Consider the following 6,538-nt stretch of genomic DNA (forward strand, 5'->3'; position numbering starts at 1 on the left):
CTCCTCCTGAATATCAAGCCTAGAGAGTCGCATAGCACTATGCATGTTCAAGCTTTTTGGTAACTTTTTGCCAAAGGGGAGAAAGTGTATAGATCATAGGCTTCGGAGAGAGAGACCTTTGCTTCTTTTGCTACTTATTTGCTTTGCTTGCTTGGTTGAGATACTTTATGTCTATGTGTGTGAGATACTTTGTATGGTCACGTGTTTGATCATATCATGCTTAATGCATGTGCTTGGATGATGATATTATATATTCTTTATGTATGATCATTCACCTTGCCTTGGTGATGAGTGCTTGTTCCTAATTTTTTTATCATTTTGAGCGCTCCACAAAGATGTATGTGACATGGAAGAGTAACCCATGATCTTAATTGATTGTGCATTTGCATTCAAAAATAAATTTTAAATAATGCACAAATTTAGGGGGGAGCTCTTGTTTGTCACATACTTCTCAAAGTGACGATGTATTTCATTCTTATTATCATCTATCAAAGCTTTGATCTATATGTTGTCATCAATTACCAAAAAGGGGGAGACTGAAAGTGCAACTAATCCCTAGGTGGTTTTGGTAATTCTTAACAACATATAGCTCATTGAACTAATGCTCTTTCAAGATGATCATTTCAGAAAGTTCAATGATTGGCATGGCATGGACTAGAGATGTGGACCCCTCAAAATGCTAAGGACACATATTGGCAACAAGCTCAAGACTCTAGATTTTTATTTAAGTGATTCAAGATCACATTGAATCCATAGGAAAGCCAATACTATTAAAAGGGGATGAGGTGTTGCTTAATGGCTTACTTGCTCAAAATGCTTAGTGATATGCTCCAAAACCCTCAGTCACTTTCTCATTCCACATATCTTCTAAACCCAAAAGTCAAACTCGGCCCCACCGATTGATCTATCCGGTGCCACCGAGTTCATTTGACATACCACTGCCACAAACCCTAGTCACTTCGTTTCACCGATAGGGATCTCGGTCTCACCGAGATGGGATTGCAAACTCCCTGTCTTATTTTTGTAACATTTCGGTCCCACCAAAATGAGTGAATCGGTCCCACCGAGTCTGCAATGCAAATTCACAGTTTCCTTTTCGTAACGTTTTGGTCTCACCGAGATGAGCGAATTGGTCCCACCGAGTTTGCCTGACCAACTCTCTATGTGCCTATTACTGAAATCGGTCCCATCGAGTTCATGTGATCGGTCACATCGAGATTACGTTATGCCCTAACCCTAGCATATCGGTCTCACCGAGTTGATTGTATCGGTCCCACCGAAAAGCCTAACGTTCATATTTTGGCCCGAATCGGTAAGACCAGTTCTACCATTCGGTCTCACCGAGTTTGGGAATCTGTGTGTAACAGTTAGATTTTGTGTGGAGGCTATATAAAACCCTCTAGCCACTCTTCATTTGTGGAGAGAGCTATCAGAACGTGCCTACACTTCCACTATTCATTTTCTGAGAGAGAACCACCTACTCATGTGTTGAGACCAAGATATTCCAATCCAACCACAAGAATCTTGATCTCTAGCCTTCCCCAAGTTGCTTTCCACTCAAATCATCTTTCCACCATAGCCAAATCTGTGAGAGAGAGTTGAGTGTTGGGGAGACTATCATTTGAAGCACAAGAGCAAGGAGTTCATCATCAACACACCATCTATTACCTTTTGGAGAGTGGTGTCTCCTAGATTGGTTAGGTGTCACTTGGGAGCCTCCGTCAAGATTTTGGAGTTGAACCAAGGAGTTTGTAAGGGCAAGAAGATTACCTACTTCATGAAGATCTACCCAAGTGAGGCAAGTCCTTCGTGGGCCATGGCCTTGGTGGGATAGACAAGGTTGCTTCTTGTAAGTGCATCTAGTGCCCCTTAGTGATTTTGGTGTATTGAAGACTTATAGGTTAAGGGACTAATGTGTTTACGAGTGTACACAGGTCTATAAGTCTATGAGGAGTTTGATATTTATAGAGAAAGTCGACCCCTAAAAATGAATATCTTCGACTGAAGATTTTGGTATTCCTGAAGACTTTCATGAAGACTTTGAAAGTGAAGAAATTGGTGTGTCCGTGAAGACTTGATATTCATGCAAGGAATATGAAGCTTGAAGACTTTCGTTTTCATAGTTTTGTTTTTCTCCTTCTTGAGTTATAGGAAACACCGTAGTGTTAAAGGGGGTGGAAATACTAAGGAAAATTTTCCATGTGATGCTCAATTCAAAATCCTACACCTACCAATCCCTTCGAGTGAAGCCATTGGAAATCTCATACAATTCAGTCAATTTCTTCAGTGACAGAGACGAAGTTCTTCTGGTCGCTGAGGAATTTGTTCTGACTGAGGAGTTAGGAATTCGCCAGTGCGGATTGCCTACACAGTGAGGAACATGATAGCCCTGGGGAATTTGAGAGTCAAAATTCCGACCGTTGCTGTGCTGCGTGCCAGCTGTCTCAAAATATATTATCCACCTAACGGTCATATCATCGAAGGGCATTTATGTCTTATCATGTCGGGCTGCTCCCTAGGCTATAAATAGCCGCCCCCTACAACCAAAAGCTGGTTGGATGCTCCGAGAGAAACTGACACTTGTCATTTGAGAGCAACCCATCCTCCGAGGACTTTGAGCGAAAATCATCGAGTGAGGAAAAACCCAAACCCAAACCCAAACACCTACAAACCCAAAGTGATTGAGCATCACTAAAGAGATTGATCCTGCGTGGATCCGACGCTTGTTACCTTTGAAGACTGTGCTTCTTCCAGACGGTTAGGCGTCAAGGTCTAGAGCATCCAAGAGGAATTGTGGATCGCCGAGTGACAGAAGTCTGTGAAGGTTTGGAAGTCACCTGAAGACTTACCACGAGTGATTGGACGAGGTCTGTGTGACCTTAGTTCAAGGAGAATACGGTGAGGACTTGGTGTCCTGAGCTGCGTGCTCAGCGACTGGGTGTCCGGGACTGTGTGTCCTCGAGTTTAAATACTCAGCCGCTCCAACCAGACGTACAACTAAGACAGCAGTTGGAACTGGTCTACCAAATCATTGTCTTCACCAACCTTACTGGTTCTATTTCCTCAACTCTTTCATTTCTTCATTACTGTGTTGAGTGATTGTTCATATCTGTATTTGAAGACATTGACTGAAGACTTTCTCAATTTCCTCAGTTCAATTTCTTCAGTTTGTTTGTCTTCATCTTGTGTTATCCTGTGTTTACGCTTTCTGTACTCTGTTTTTGTCTTCATTTCATCATGATGACTATGTGTGTATTCTGTCATGCTTACTTCTGAGTACTTATTACGCTGCAAGTAGTTCTTCGCTAAGGAATTTCCTCACCGGCAAATTCCTCAGTGAAGAATTCATAAAAGTCGCCTATTCACCCCCCCCCCTCTATTCGATATAACGCACTTTCAATTGGTATCAGAGCAAGGCACTCCCTTGTTCTGTGTGATTTTGGTTTAACCACCTGGAGTTCTAGTTATGTCGACTGCAGGATCGAGGAACGTTTCCTGCCCCATCTTTGACGGTCATGAGTATCCTCGGTGGAAGGCCATGATGAAAACGCGACTCATGGCTATGGACAGCGAACTGTGGACCGTCACCGAGATCGGTCTTACCGATCTATGCAAGATGGCGGAGGCCGATGACATTCGCAAGTACACACTGCTTAACCTCACAGCAAAGGATGTCATCTGCTCTAGTCTGTCCCGAAATCAGTTCAGGAACGTCATGCATCTCAATCACGCGAAGTTAATATGGGACTGTCTCTCTGAGATCTATGAAGGTCATCGGACTCGTCATGATCCTTGGTTTGAGGATTACAAGGAATCTCTCAATGCGATGACATTCGAACCAGAATCATCATCGTCTACCCCCTGCCTTATGGCAAACGGTGCTGAGGTAACCGAATCCTACCTATCCGAATCTAGTGTTGAATCTAGCGATGAATTTGGACCTAGCTATGTCAAACTTGCTTCCCTTGCCACTAAACAACAAAGAGCCTTGGAAAAAGTTCAATACATGCTAAATAAGAGCGATGATATGTTGGGTGAAGAAATGGATCAGTCAAAAGCCTTGGCTGAAAGTCTTCAGGGACTCCATTCCAAGTTTGACGACCTTCAAGGTCATCATAACGCTCTCTTATCTGATCACGAGAAGCTTTCTCTTGAACTTCTTCAAAGAAAGCAAGATCTTGAGAAGCTAAGAGTGAGTTATGAAGATCTTCAGAAGGAGTGTGATTCATTACTTGCTCAACAAATCAGCGCTACTCAAGAAGAATTTGACCCTCCATGCTTAAAGTGCATTGAACGTGAATCTGCTAATTCTTCAACTGAATGTTCAAATGCTTCAAATGTTACAAATTCTTCACCTGCCTCTGCTATCACTAATTCCTCATCTGAGGACATTGCTAGTATCACTGATGATGCAGGGCTGAAGGAATTGTATATGACAGGCATGTACAAAAGCCTCAAAGGGCATCAGACTCTTTGTGATGTGCTTAAGAAGCAGATCCTCAACAGGAACCCTAGGAAAGAGGGTATTGCCTTTGAGAGGAAACTCAATGCTGATGGAACATATTGAAGCCTGAGCAGTACGCAAAACTTCATGGGTTGCTGCAAAGGGACCTTCAGTTGATCCATCTAACTTATTTGGCTTTACATGTGAATCTCCTCATTCTTCTGATGAGTCATTTGACTCCAACTATAAACTGTTCAAAAATCAGAATGGTGAAGTATTTGCTAGATATGTTGGCACTAACTGTAGGAACGGTTCCCCTATGAAGAAAATCTGGGTTCCCAAAAGTTATGTTGAAAGTCTTCAGGTGAATGTCCTCACGACACCACCAGTGAAGAATAGGAACCCCAGATCAAACTCTTCATATGGACCAAATTCTTCATATGGATCCAAGTCCTCAGACGGACAAAATTCCTCACGTAGATCAAATTCCTCAAATGGATAAAGTCCTCATATGAACATCATCGTGCTAACCCTTCTGTTTCGCAGGGTAGAGCTAAGGGGTATGAATATGCGCATTATTCTTCATATCATTATGTTCATAAGTCCTCGAAGAGTTTCTCTGCTTATTCATATGCTTACCCTAACCCCTCTTATGTGAAGCGAAGTGGACTAGCTTCTATGCCACCTTTCTCATATGGTGCTCGTAGAGTGATGAATTCTTTGCCACCCCTTCAGATGTGGGTGGTGAAGAAAAAGAACTAACTTCTTCTGCAGGGTCAGGTCTCCAGACGTGCTTTAACGTCTGAAGAATTTGCTGGGGGGCTGACAAAATGCCTGAAAGGACGCAGGCGAATCATGATGAAATGAACTTTCATTTCACACGTCCTCACACTGCTTATCTGTGCTATTGCTTGATGAAATTGAACTAATGAATTTGACGTCATATTCTTCACTGATGAAGTATATGAGTTCGTAAGATGCACTAATTCATCTGCAGGATGATTAGCCCAAAGCAAACGAGTGGGCCCTCGATAGTGGATGTACAAATCACATGACTGGTGACAAGAACCTATTGGTGGATGCTCCCTTAACACCGTCACATCTGAAGCATATCATCTTTGCTGACAAAGGCAAAAGTCAGGTATTGGGTCTAGGACCACAACCAGCCATGTGCTTACTGGCAAAAGCTTCAGAAGGCTGGCTATGGCATCGACGACTTGGTCACGCAGGCATGAGGAATTTGCACACGCTTGCAAAGAAGAAGCATGTCATTGGCATTGAGAATGTCAAATTCCTCAAGGATCACTTGTTAGGAGCCTGTGAAGCTGGAAAAATGACCAAGGCCAAGCATCCAGCGAAGACTATCATGACCACTACTCGTCCATTCGAATTTCTTCACATGGACCTCTTTGGTCCTAGTCATTACTCAGCAGTCACTAATGATGCATCTCTATATGGCTTTGTTATTGTTGATGATTACTCTCGTTACACATGGGTACACATTGTCACTTACAAACATGAAGTGCAGGAAGTCTTCAAACGATTCTCCTCAAGGGCTTCAACTAACTTTGGTGTGAAGATCAAGCACATCAGGAGTGACAATGGGACTGAGTTCAAGAATTCTGGTCTTGATGACTATCTTGTTGAACTTGGTATTACTCATGAGTTATCTGCTCCTTATACTCCTCAGCAAAATGGCGTCGTGGAGCGCAAGAACAGAACTCTTGTTGAGATGGCTCGCACTATGCTTGATGAATACAAAACGCCTCGTCATTTTTGGATTGATGCATATGATACCGTGTGCCACATCATCAACAGAGTATATCTTCACAAATTCTTCAAGAAGACTGCCTATGAACTCCTCACTGACAAGAAACCCAATGTGAGTTATTTCAAAGTCTTCGGTGCTAAATGTTGAATTAGAGATCCTCATCACAATGCTAAATTTGCACCGAAAGCACATGAAGGTTTTATGCTTGGTTACGGAAAGGACTCGCACACCTACAGAGTCTTCAACAACGCTCTTCACAAGGTTGTTGAAACTGTAGATGTGTGGTTCGATGAAACTAATGGCTCGCAAAGAGAGCACCTACC

This window comes from Triticum dicoccoides, chromosome 4B (genome assembly GCF_002162155.2).
Source record: "Triticum dicoccoides isolate Atlit2015 ecotype Zavitan chromosome 4B, WEW_v2.0, whole genome shotgun sequence".
In the NCBI taxonomy this organism is placed as follows: Eukaryota; Viridiplantae; Streptophyta; class Magnoliopsida; order Poales; family Poaceae; genus Triticum; species Triticum dicoccoides.